Source organism: Homalodisca vitripennis, chromosome 3 (genome assembly GCF_021130785.1).
Source record: "Homalodisca vitripennis isolate AUS2020 chromosome 3, UT_GWSS_2.1, whole genome shotgun sequence".
NCBI lineage: Eukaryota > Metazoa > Arthropoda > Insecta > Hemiptera > Cicadellidae > Homalodisca > Homalodisca vitripennis.
The window spans coordinates 104,914,330-104,929,060 of NC_060209.1; positions in this window are offsets into that span (position 1 = coordinate 104,914,330).

Sequence of the window (14,731 nt, forward strand, 5' to 3'; positions counted from 1 at the left end):
CAATAATAAACTGCTTTATTTACCAAAAGTGACTTTAGTTTCTATTGTATATTAAGAATAGTAAACAACAAGCACAATAGTTCAGTAATTTTCCTAAAATAATGCTTTTATAGATAACAACATCTGTAAAAGCATCATCATTAGCTGTTTTGGTGGAAATACATCTAATTGACGCTTGACTAAATTTAATAAATACATATGCCCTAAAACAATAGGAATATAACACTATGCTATCCTTAGTTAGACCTGAAACATTTATTTCAAATGTTTTGCATCATAAAACACATAGGTATTTAATACTCTAGAGCTGCCGTTAATTTCGTTTCATGTGTAGTCGTTGAGAAAATCAATACGAACCGTGTTTTTTTACTGTAAACATGCTTTAAATGAGTTATTTATTATTAGTTTAAAATAGTATTTGTGTATTTAGATTTGTGATACGATTCTCTATACCATTTATTCTTGTAAACCTGTTCGATTTTAATATGTTCTAAGTTGATCAGTTTTAATGGCAAATTTTTATAAAATGTTATACAATTATAAAACAAAAGCTCTCCTCTCCTAATTGTTTGGTGGGTTTTCTGCAAGTGTGATTGTACCATCGTCAACTCATCACTATTCTTCCACATGTTTTTGAACAATATATAAACCACACCATATTTAGGCCTCGGCGCAATAATAGGGTCTACCATAACACTCCTGTCCCTCCGCTTTTTTCTGAGATACAAATTAAAATGCAGCCGTGATGTTATTATGTGCTCGTGTGAACAGGGCAATACAGGGGCTTAAATACAGGGCTTAAATACAGGCAATACCTGTATTTAAGCCCCACATCACATATGCATCTGCATCCGTTCCATCTAAAAGCGCCCTTACCCATCTTGAACATCTTGTCACTCCGGAAGCAAACTTAAAGGTCCATGTATGACTAAGTGCACTGAGAGGTATCTTAACTTTTTGTCCTAATTGAACTAAACAAAATGGAGGACCTCAATATAGATTCATTGTCTGTCACCTGAAAGACTAATTCTGCACAACTGAGATACGCTTAACCTACGAGATTTACGGGGGAAAATTCGGCCACTTTCTTATACCATGTTATAGTGGACAGTCCTAGTCTAATTGATCTGTTTGGAATTTTTGAAGTGAAAACTTCTTTAGGCGCGTTGAGCGTTTTGGTAGAGGGTAAAATCCTCGGTTCGCGTCAACCGACATGCTAATGATACTAACCTGCATGAAAAAGTCAGTCTCGCTGTGTTTTTTAACCGTAGACTTGGCCGCGGACTACTAACCTGCATGAAAAAGTCAGTCTCGCTGTGTTAAAACTGTCCCGGCGGAGTATGAAAACAGACTGCGAAAATCAGTGACCTTTACGGCTTCTTCTCGCGATTTAAAAGTGAAGCCAATGTCGTACAATTCTGTAAGATGCGTCAAATTAAAGCTCTTAATATTGGCAATGTATTGGTTACATTTTTAAATATTAAAAAAATTTCGAAATAATTTTGATTATTGTTTACATTTTACATAGCGTTTACAATGACAAGAAAAAAGTAGTAAGCGAGGATTTTTTTTATTTTTTGGTCAGACAAAATTTGTCAGCGAGAAAGTTGTGTGAAAATAGATGAATATTTTTTTTTTTGTAATTTATCATTTCTTTATTGGAAGTTTAGTTTAGCCTGTAGTAGCGTATGAAGTGATGAGTGAACGTTTCTGCCGGAACTGTAGTTGGCGCATTGGCTCACTGATACCGTATTAACTCAATAAATTAGTTTATTGTGCAATAAAAATACCTTTACGAAAGAACCAAGTTAATTTAACTAATTTATTAGTTTTAAAAATATTGTGGGTTTAATTGTTATTGCAATTATATACTTTATCCGTAGCAATAACTGTATTATTTACAACGGTGTTCAACTCACTGTTGTTCACTCGGTGTTTACTCACTTGTATTCTAATATGTTTAACTAACTATTAATATTGAGCAATTACAACATATTTTTATACAGATAAATGAATAATGAAAACAACGAATATATTTTTAAACATTTTTAATATTAGTACGAATATTTGTATTAAAAATTTAGCATTATTCATTTTAATTATGTTTTTAATATTTAACCTCTTCATCATGAAATGAGTATTATTACGGTATAAGATTTATCTTACTAGCGTGGTAAAATAGATTTCTAGTTATTTGATAATATTTTTTCGTGGATTTTAAAATTGGAAAATTAAAAACGCGTCAAATTTACAATTACAGATGTACTGCTACTATAACGTATTGTTAATTACTCTCAACTTAATAGTTCCGTTTTCACTTCTATCGGCAGTCCCACGACTGCTACTGTTTTTTTTTTTTAATTTTCTTCACCTGTTGGATACTAATATATTATTTAAATATATTATAATCCTACTTATTCTACTATTTATTTAATAACAAAACTAACCAACTTCTTTGTTATTTAGAGAAATCCTATGTTCTTCCGTCGGTCTGCCCTGTATTACAAGTTATAAGCGGGGACACTTCTGGTATTAACGTTACCTTCTATCAAGATTCGTCCGACTACCCAATAAGAGAAGAAGAGACCCAGGATGAAGTGGAAGATGCTTCCTCCATGAGCGACTCCACCGACCCTCTCTTGAAACTCCTGAGTGGTGATAATTCGGACATCAATTTAAGCACTTGTACAACTTCTTATACCACGGATGATGAAATCCAGATTCCGTAACTGAAATTTAATGTTAGCATTGTGGAAAGACACGTTAAAACTGGAACGGTACAATGTTCCTTTGAATACTTTCATTTTCTAGTGGCCAATGTTTTATTGCTGCTGTGACTAGAGGGGCTGAAAAATTTAATTCTGTCTTTCCGTCTGTGTATCCGCAGGATATTTCGAAAAGTGTCATGGGACATGTTTATTCGTAGAGTAAAAATAACATTATATATATATATATATATATATATATGTATATACATAATAATGTATACAGGGTGAGTCAGAAATATGTTAAAACATTTTAATTAGTGAGTATTAGATTTTTCGCCAATTTCATACTTTTTCTCAAAACCTCTAGAGTGGTTTTATTTGATTTTTCAGATGAATTTACTTATAAATCCACCTTATTTGAGTTAAAAAGTAAGAACAAAACATTTCAGAATCTATTAGCCTATTAAATGGCAAAGTTTTTAATATCACTTGACACATTATTTTGTACAGGGTGTGGAAAAAATATGGGGTTCAATGATATTTCAGTTTTTCTGAAACTTAGCAATATTGCCATATGAATCGACTTGAAGCTTAATTTTCTTTTCTTAGCGTTTGTACCGATAACTTTTTCAAATTGAAAATTTTACGGAGAATCTAAAAATGATGTATTTTGCTCACATATGTCTATAAGTTGCTGAGAAATATCATATTTACGTAAAAAAACATGGGTTTTTTTTGGAAAAACTGAAAATAATTCATTTCAGACCTAATTTTTGGAGTTGGACTTTTTTATAACCGCCATTGTATCACATTTACTTTGAATTATAACCCAAAAAATTTTGTCACACCAAGAGCCACTCACCCTGTATAACATTTTTTTCTTATTTTTAGCTCTACAATCACGTCTTAAAATATTTTACCATATTTCTGACACCCTGTATATGGGACACCCTGTGTACTCGTAAAACCAAAGTTTAAACCTCTTCGTGGGACACACTGTATATGTATGTACACATTATTTTTATGTTTACTCTAAGCATGTCCCATCTTTTGAGTGTGTGTGTAAAGTCTTACTTTAAAGTCGGTTACAAGTTTAGATTTCAACGTAATCTTGTCTTGCGGTTTTATCCTTAACTCAGCGAAAAACTGCTATTCTTATATTAATGGACAAAGATTTTTCAACCCCTTCAATATTTTTCTGTCTTAAATGAGAATTAGAGAATTAGTAAATCAAATTCTGGTATATATTGTTTTGTACAGTTTTGTATTGGATAAGTGTTTGTCAAATATATAAATAATGTTATTCTAAAACATTATTCTGCCCGTGTTTTATACCCACTTTTTCTTTAAAACTATATTTCAATAAAGACGCCTGTTCTTAAAATCATAAAAGTTAGTATTTACATCTAACCATTATACAGGTTAAGTTTTAACTGAAGTTTGTATATAAAGAGTAAAAAATAACAAACTATAACATTTTTTGTGACATATATTTTAACTGAAAGTTTGGCTAAAAATGCAGACTTTCAGTATCTTTATGTTATTAGCTATCGGTGATATCAATAGCGTGAATAGTTTTTGACATCAATAGTAACTAAAAGTATCATACATACACTACGATACTTTCTACTGAGCTTTGTATACGCCATTAGTACATTTTAAAGAAATCTAATTTCTTTTTTTTTTCAATGGATTTTGAATATTTCAAGATGACGCATTTCTGCAGCCAAAATACTGTCGTAGTCTACATTTAACCTGGCGAGTGTTAGTAAATTCTGCATTAATATTCCTTACATTTTAAAATTATATTTATGTTTAACAAAATAGAGGTTAGAGTCGTGAGGCTCAATATTTAAAAAAATGTTATGTTGCCCATAGAGCTTTAAACTTGATGTTCTGCCAATTTCATTAATACTTTCATAATACTTTTAATAAGTAGTTTAATTTTTTTGGCATCATTCATAAACATTTATTTTTTCCTGTGGTGGCACATGATTAACAATAAAAAAACTGTTTAACGTATTTTGCCAAATTTTTAGAACAAATTTTTCCACTAATTTAATCACAATCTGAGAATTTCTTCGTACGGACTCCCAACAATTTCACAACCTTCAACATCCTTAACGTCACTGACTGATGTGTAAGTAAGTTTAACTTTATCATATTCCGTGACAGAAATAGTTTTTAAGAACCAGATTCTAGCCGCTTGTCTTAAATAATGCCTGTATTTGAACTACTGTACCAGTCATTTATTCCAACAACAATGTACATAAAGTTACGACCACGACCACATTTACATATATTTTCCTTTTCTCTTCTCTTCTTATAGGCTGTTTCAGTTTATAACAAACGATACCTTGGATGAACGATATTTTGGATTAACAATATGTTAGATGAACAATATTTATTATATGCAATTATTTGCAACGTATGAGGGGGTATAGAAAACTTACTGTATTGTATGAATTTTAAACATATAGCAAAAATTTGCCCAATTAATTTGAAATGAAGACTAACAATTTCAAAATTCCATATATGTGTCATTTCCAAAACTTCATGAACCTGGAGTGTTTTTTCGGTTAATGCTTTGTACGGAAATTCGTAGTGCATCATCCTGATAGGATGCCAACGAGTAGGAATCTTTTCCTACAAAATTGTAAACATAATTTTTTTAACTATGCAACCAAATTTGTTACTTCGTTTTATAACACAGTATGCATTAAAATTAGTTCGAATTAAACTTTATTTAAGAGCACATGAACTCCCTTAGAAATCAGACTTTTTAAACTACAACGTATCACTGGCATTTCAACCCTTCATTTAAAACCTCGGACAGCATTAAGATATATGGAGACGTTTTCCAGCCAATATATTTACAATTAATAGTCTAGTGCCACATTTCTTCCTCCTTTTCCTATTTTCTTCTCACTGGCACAAGATATCAAAATCTCAATACACACATTATCTTAAAATATTGAACTCCAACAAATACAAAAAATGTTTTAAATTTCTTGGTAAATTCAACCAAATATATTTTCATGAGATTGCTGGGCACTGATTTTTTCACCATTTTGGTTTCTTTACCGGTTTGTACTTATTTGTTTAGAATTAATTTATTGAACAGATCTTTATCCAAATTTATTCGTAGTAGGTAATTGTAATAACCTACTGCATGTAGTGTATCGTTTGTAAGGTATTTTTTGTAGAGTGATAAACTACACCAAACAGAACAATAACAAGGATCCTAATTTGGAGATGTGAGTAGTATAAAACGTCCTAAGTATATATTTTGAACTCAATTTTGAAATGGATGAAGATAAAAACAAAAAGAATTTAAAATGCCTGGTTTTAAAATGACATCACTTACTATGTTAACATTTGAACTTTTCGAGATTAGAACCAATGTGCCTGCAATTACAGGAACACCTTGTATACTTAAACAGTTAACACTAATTGTATCACATATTTGACAACTTAACTAGTGGGGATTTAAGCATCTAAGTATACTACTAGGTATGTAGGCTATTGTACTTCATTTGGGTACTGCCTTCCAAGGTCAGTGTTCTCAGTAGTTACTCGTCACTTCACCACATAATATATTTAGTACACATCGGCTTCCCAGTTTGTAACGGTTAGTTAGAAAGAAAATATTTTTTCCTTCCAGACAAGTACACTAAACATTCATGCTCATGTTGTTAGAAGTTTAAATTTAATTCATTAATAACATTTTATTGATCAATCAAAGTAATTAAAATATTTTTTTTCCTTTTCACTGGAATTTGTATTACAAGTAAATAAATTGGAAACTAAAACGTCTAAATCAAAACTAAGATCATTTTAGGCAGTTAGATTAAAACCTGAACAATGTGCACAAAGTTACTTATTTCAAAGGATAATATTCTCCACGAAGACTATCTGCATGTGGAGGAGAGGTCACAGGACAGACAGTGCACACAGTAACAGTTACATAACTTTCAGGATTAAGTGTTAACTATATTTTAAACATATGATTATTGTGAGAACATTTACATCAACATTATATCTAAAATTATTATTTAATTAGTAGTACATCCAATGTAAAAGTTCTAATAATTTACAGCGGTCTATTACAGACTATTTCGAAACAGGTGTCTAAACAGAAATATTAATAAATATACTTTTAATCGATTGCATTTAAAATGCTGCAATTAACAATTGAAATAGCTCTCTAACATATTTAATAATTATGCATTTATTTTCACATAACACATTTAAATGTTATTTTTTATACGATTAGTTTGTGTTATCCACAGAGCCAATTTATATAATGTGGTTTTATTGGAGTCTCTGCCGCCGCTGAGCTGGACAAACGCTAAGCAACCAATCCCCCACCATCAACTTGTAGACAGCGAGGCTGCCACCACCTGCCTCAATCACCTTGGCCCGTATATTTATTTATCAAACGCTAAGCAACCACTCCCCCACCATCAACTTGTAGACAGCGAGACTGCCACCACCTGCCTCAATCACCTTGCCCCGTATATTTCTTTACTAACGGCTAAGCAACTACTCCCCCACCATCAACTTGTAGACAACGAGACTGCCACCCCCTGCCTCAATCACCTTGCCACGTATATTTCTTTACCAAAAGCTAAGCAACCACTCCCCCACCATCAACTTGTAGACAGCGAGACTGCCACCACCTGCCTCAATCACCTTGCCCCGTATATTTATTTATCAAACGCTAAGCAACCACTCCCCCACCATCGACTTGTAGACAGCGAGACTGCCACCCCCTGCCTCAATCACCTTGCCCCGTATATTTATTTATCAAACGGTAAGCAACCACTCCCCCACCATCAACTTGTAGACAGCGAGACTGCCACCCCCTGCCTCAATCACCTTGCCCCGTATATTTATTTATCAAACGCTAAGCAACCAACTCCCCCACCATCAACTTGTAGACAACGAGACTGCCACCCCCTGCCTCAATCACCTTGCCACGTATATTTCTTTACCAAACGCTAAGCAACCACTCCCCCACCATCAACTTGTAGACAGCGAGACTGCCACCCCCTGCCTTCAATCACCTTGCCCCGTATATTTATTTATCAAACGCTAAGCAACCAATCCCCCACCATCAACTTGTAAACAACGAGACTGCCACCCCCTGCCTCAAACACCTTGCCCCGTATATTTCTTTACCAAACGCTAAGCAACCACTCCCCCACCATCAACTTGTAGACAGCGAGACTGCCACCCCCTGCCTCCTTCCCTCGTATGTTTATATATAAATAGTACGCTATTCGAAAATAATTAAATAATTCTAGTTCAAATAAATAATAAGTTATTTATAGAGACTAGATAACCGAAAGTTGTGATACTCGTGGATCAGCACGGGCGGTCAACCTCAGCTCCTTGGACCTGGATCACTGCGTAAGTAGATTACTAGGCAATTCACCTTAACAGCAATAATTATAACTAGGATTGTAAAGATGATTTTATCTGTCCAGTTTTTCATCTTCATCAAATCACCGGATGCGTAGAGTGGTCTCAGGTGCCAGCCAATTATACAACGGCAGTGTCATCTGTGAAAAAGAAGGGTATTCTATTCATATTAATTTTTGTTATATTATATTATACAGTATTGAAAAAAGAGTGGAAACAATCATGACATTAATTTTGAGATCTTCAGAGTAATAATTTTGTATCTTAGTTTCGTGATATTTTTTTAAAATGTCTGTGATAATTGCTGTAACATTACTGACGTTGTTACTATTTATCACTTCTGCCCAAGATTTCTCGTCAAACAGGCTCTCTCAAGTCCAGTAACAGGCTCTCGTGGCCACTCTGCGGCCTTGTCAGGCCAGTAACAGGCTCTCGTGCCCACCCTGCGGCATAGTCAGGCCAGTAACAGGCTCTCGTGCCCACCTTGCGGCATAGTCAGTCAGTAACAGGCTCTCGTGACCACCTTACGGCATACTCAGGCCAGTAACAGGCTCTCGTGCCCACCTTGCGGCATAGTCAGTCAGTAACAGGCTCTCGTGACCACCTTACGGCATAGTCAGGCCAGTAACAGGCTCTCGTGCCCACCTTGCGGCATAGTCAGTCAGTAACAGGCTCTCGTGCCCACCTTGCGGCATAGTCAGTCAGTAACAGGCTCTCGTGCCCACCTTGCGGCATAGTCAGTCAGTAACAGGCTCTCGTGACCACCTTACGGCATAGTCAGGCCAGTAACAGGCTCTCGTGACCACCTTACGGCATACTCAGGCCAGTAACAGGCTCTCGTGCCCACCTTGCGGCATAGTCAGTCAGAAACATGGTCTCGTGACCACCCTTACGGCATACTCAGGCCAGTAACAGGCTCTCGTGCCCACCCTGCGGCATAGTCAGGCCAGTAACAGGCTCTCGTATCCACCTTGCGGCATAGTCAGTCAGTAACAGGCTCTCGTGCCCACCCTGCGGCATAGTCAGGCCAGTAACAGGCTCTCGTGCCCACCTTGCGGCATAGTCAGTCAGTAACAGGCTCTCGTGGCCACCTTACGGCATACTCAGGCCAGTAACAGGCTCTCGTGGCCACCCTGTCTAAGCACAGCTCACAGTAGGAAACTGATACAGATTATCAATGTTGATAAGGACTCCATTATTTTGACTGACATTAGCTCAGGATTTAAACGAATTGTATCGATTAATTGTTTCTAAATATAAGTAATTATTAGCCAACACAATGTAAAAAAATTCGTGAATTAGTCTTAAACATTTCGTATGATTGCTAATATTAAAATATTTAATTTGTATAATTTACGTTCTCTCAGTTATAACAACGATTTAAAAATACATCCTTTTAATTATCAAGAAAATTTTCAACAAGAATAGCCGCTGCCGCCGCCCAGTTGTTCGCGTAATGTTTTTCCGCGTATAAATTGTGATAATCAACATTCAAAATAAATTCATTATTCAACTTTCAAATAAGCGAAGAATAAGTTAAATAAAATAGATACTATGGGAAACAAATATTAAAACTCTTAAGACTAATTTGTCTCAATGACTTGCAAAGATTACACAATATAAGTTTTACAGGACATACTTCGAGCTAACAGACAGACAGACAGAAATTAACCTTTCCAGTCCCTCGACTGATAGGCTTCGTTAACGCTCAAAACAAGTCTAAGAGCACAAAACTCATTTTAAACAATGGACAGATCAAGTGCCATTTTAAACAATATCAATGTAAAGTATAATTAATTAATAGACTACTCATAAATTGTGGGCCTAAGTGGTACTAAAGAAAGTTTAGTTGACGTTTGTTCAGCCTATAAGTAATGAATTGAGTATAATATGTAAAAGTATACTATCTACGAGCAGTAATAGTAGTGGTTGGGAGAAACGGAATTTGTGTATAAAAGTAGGATGCTTTTTGTCTAAGAAATAAATTAATTCGACTACTGGTTTTAAAATTTTATTTTAAAAGACTATTTTGAGTGCATACGAGTACATGTTGAGGTACACTAACACTACATTACACCTTTAAATAAATGTACATTCAGGTTTCGTGTAACATTTGTTGACTGAAGATGGTTATACATAGTAAGGCTGGAATATTTGAAGATAAGAACTGTGTTAACAAGTTTTGACGAACCGAAAACTTTGATAATATAGTCTAGGAGGCGAAGGGCAATTTGTACTGAATAAGCACCCAACCTATTTTTTTTTTAATTGACAAAAGAGCAAAAAAGAAGAAATTGATCGTCATACACTCTAATTTTAGTTTATGTCGAAATCTGAAGGCTTGTGAAAGGTTACATATGAAAACATAATTGTTCTAATCATATTTCACCCAGTTTGACACATAAATAATACTTATGTCTCTTGACAAATATGTAAAGAGACTGAAAGTTACCACTGCCTAGACCTGTATATGGGTAGGTGACGTTGATTTAACAGTTATTTATGCGTGAAAGTTGGTTTTAAGTAGAACAGAATAAAGAATATAACAAAAAAAAGTGAGTATGTTTAAGTCTTTTGATATCCTCCCTCATTTAACTCCATAGAAATTAGCTCTGATCGATTCATTTTTTACAAAAATTCATTATCGATTTCAAGAAAAATTTTGTTTCTGTACAATGCAAATTTGCTCTCGGCTCCTAGACAGGGCATCGTTTAGAAGATTATCATTAGCTTGAACTGGTCCTATGTAAGATAATCGAATAATGTTTATCTTCTGCCGGCACAATATATCAAGTACCTTTATAGTGAATGACGTAGGAAGATTACTATCACCAATATTCTAGTAAAACAAAGCCAATTCCTCCTTTGAGAATAACATTCGATTCCTTTTTTCCGAAAATTCTCTATCGATTTCAAGAAAAATTAGGTTGTATTTTGTACAATGCAAATTTGCTCTCGGCTCCTAGACAGGGCATCGTTTAGAAGATTATCATTAGCTTGAACTGGTCCTATGTAAGATAATGGAATAATGTTTATCTTCTGCCGGCACAATATATCAAGTACTATCCTGTCTATATGTATCTATATCCTGTCTTATATCCTTTATTTAAATCAAACAAAACAAATTCATTTTTAGCAGAAAAATAAAAAAAATCCAAGCTGAATGAAATAATTAAAAATCTGCTGCTAGCATTATGAAAGGAAGAAAGGATATAAAGAAGAAAGTGATTGTAGGAGAGGAGCTGGTATCCTCTTAACAGGTACCTCTGTTACACTCACCTGAATCCTGCCGCCCGAGTGACAGTCATCTCGACAATGTGCAGCCCCTGAAGCATTGGTGGTCATATCATTCCATCTGCTGAAGTCATATATCTGCCAGGGCAAAACCTCAGTCATGGCTGAGTTCAAGAACTTCTCTTACAACCACACCAAATGTCAAATCAATGTCAACACAGTTCGCCGAGAATTAATCCTTTATACAAGGTAGGAGAACACAATGTGTTGGTAACGGGCTTCACTGAGGAAACTTGCTACATATCAAGTGTATAGCTACATATGTTACCACACCGAGTGTCAAGTCGATGTCAACACAGTTCGCCGAGAATTAATCCTTTATACAAGGTAGGAGAACACAATGTGTTGGTAACGGGCTTCACTGAGGAAACTTGCTACATATCAAGTCTATAGCTACATATGTTACACACCGAGTGTCAAGTCGATGTCAACACAGTTCGCCGAGAATTAATCCTTTATACAAGGTAGGAGAACACAATGTGTTGGGAACGGGCTTCACTGAGGAAACTTGCTACATATCAAGTCTATAGCTACATATGTTACCACACCGAGTGTCAAGTCGATGTCAACACAGTTCGCCGAGAATTAATCCTTTATACAAGGTAGGAGAACACAATGTGTTGGTAACGGGCTTCACTGAGGAAACTTGCTACATATCAAGTCTATAGCTACATATGGTACCACACCGAGTGTCAAGTCGATGTCAACACAGTTCGCCGAGAATTAATCCTTTATACAAGGTAGGAGAACACAATGTGTTGGTAACGGGCTTCACTGAGGAAACTTGCTACATATCAAGTCTATAGCTACATATGTTACCACACCGAGTGTCAAGTCGATGTCAACACAGTTCGCCGAGAAATTAATCCTTTATACAAGGTAGGAGAACACAATGTGTTGGGAACGGGCTTCACTGAGGAAACTTGCTACATATCAAGTCTATAGCTACATATGTTACCACACCGAGTGTCAAGTCGATGTCAACACAGTTCGCCGAGAATTAATCCTTTATACAAGGTAGGAGAACACAATGTGTTTGGTAACGGGCTTCACTGAGGAAACTTGCTACATATCAAGTCTATAGCTACATATGTTACCACACCGAGTGTCAAGTCGATGTCAACACAGTTCGCCGAGAATTAATCCTTTATACAAGGTAGGAGAACACAATGTGTTGGGAACGGGCTTCACTGAGGAAACTTGCTACATATCAAGTCTATAGCTACATATGTTACCACACCGAGTGTCAAGTCGATGTCAACACAGTTCGCCGAGAATTAATCCTTTATACAAGGTAGGAGAACACAATGTGTTGGTAACGGGCTTCACTGAGGAAACTTGCTACATATCAAGTCTATAGCTACATATGTTACCACACCGAGTGTCAAGTCGATGTCAACACAGTTCGCCGAGAATTAATCCTTTTATACAAGGTAGGAGAACACAATGTGTTGGGAAACGGGCTTCACTGAGGAAACTTGCTACATATCAAGTCTATAGCTACATATGTTACCACACCGAGTGTCAAGTCGATGTCAACACAGTTCGCCGAGAATTAATCCTTTATACAAGGTAGGAGAACACAATGTGTTGGGAACGGGCTTCACTGAGGAAACTTGCTACATATCAAGTCTATAGCTACATATGTTACCACACCGAGTGTCAAGTCGATGTCAACACAGTTCGCCGAGAATTAATCCTTTATACAAGGTAGGAGAAACACAATGTGTTGGTAACGGGCTTCACTGAGGAAACTTGCTACATATCAAGTCTATAGCTACATATGTTACCACACCGAGTGTCAAGTCGATGTCAACACAGTTCGCCGAGAATTAATCCTTTATACAAGGTAGGAGAACACAATGTGTTGGTAACGGGCTTCACTGAGGAAACTTGCTACATATCAAGTCTATAGCTACATATGTTACACACCGAGTGTCAAGTCGATGTCAACACAGTTCGCCGAGAATTAATCCTTTATACAAGGTAGGAGAACCACAATGTGTTGGTAACGGGCTTCACTGAGGAAACTTGCATATCAAGTGTATAGCTACATATGTTACACACGAGTGTCAAGTCGATGTCAACACAGTTCGAGAATTAATCTTAATACAAGGTAGGAGAACACAATGTAACGGGCTTCACTGAGGAAATTGCTACATATCAAGTCTATAGCTACATATGATGTCAAGTCGATGTCAACACAGTTCGCCGAGAATTAATCCTTTATACAAGGTAGGAGAAACAATGTGTTGGGAACGGCTTCACTGAGGAAACTAATCTCAATAGCTACATATGTTATTATGTCAACACAGTTCGCCGAGGATTAATCCTTTATACAAGGTAGAGAACACATGACTTGTGTCTATAGCTACATATGTTACCACACGAGTGTAATCGATGGGCTACAAGGTCAATGTGTGGTAACGGGCTTCAAGGAAACTTGCTACATATCAAGTCTATAGCTACATATGTTACCACACATATCGATGTCATAAGAATTAATCTTTATACACCTGAGGAAACTTGTCATATGTTCGAGTGTCAAGTCGATGTCAACACAGTTCGCCGAGAATTAATCCTTTATACATAGGTAGGAGAACACAATGTGTTGGTAACGTAGGAACTTGCTACATATCAAGTCTATAGATGTTACCACAACCGAGTGTCAAGTCGATGTCAACACAGTTCGCCGAGAATCCTTTATACAAGGTAGGAGAACACAATGTGTTGGGAACGGGCTTCACTGAGGAAACTTGCTACATCTCAAGTCTATAGCTACATATGTTACTATATCACACGTTAAAAATCATGTGATTGTACCCGGTTTGTTTAAACATTTATTTATTCTACAGTTTTCTCTTTTCCATAATGATCAATGTAAAAATATTTACTAACGCTCAGCCAAATCCTAAGGAGTGACATCCATCATCGAAATCGATGTCAGTTTTCAAGATGTGGAGATCGACATATAGAAACAACATTTTCTAGCCCCTCCAGTGATGGTCTTCGCTCACGCTCAGCTAGTTATGTAATAACCTACTGGTCGTCTGTAGTCGAGTTTAGTCTCCTACATTGGCTAGGATGGTTCTCGGAGCGGTAGCAAGCTCCCCGGCTCAAACTGAGAATGCTATAACATAGTGGAAACTAAACTCGACTACAGAAACTGTATCTGGCCGAAAGAAATTCTGATATAACTCGTGTATAATCTCTTTTCGAGTACTGGTAATATAGTGTTCTTCTTAGCTGCTCGGACAAGGATTGCTGTCGAAGGGGATGTTGTTCTTCTGTGACAAGGATGA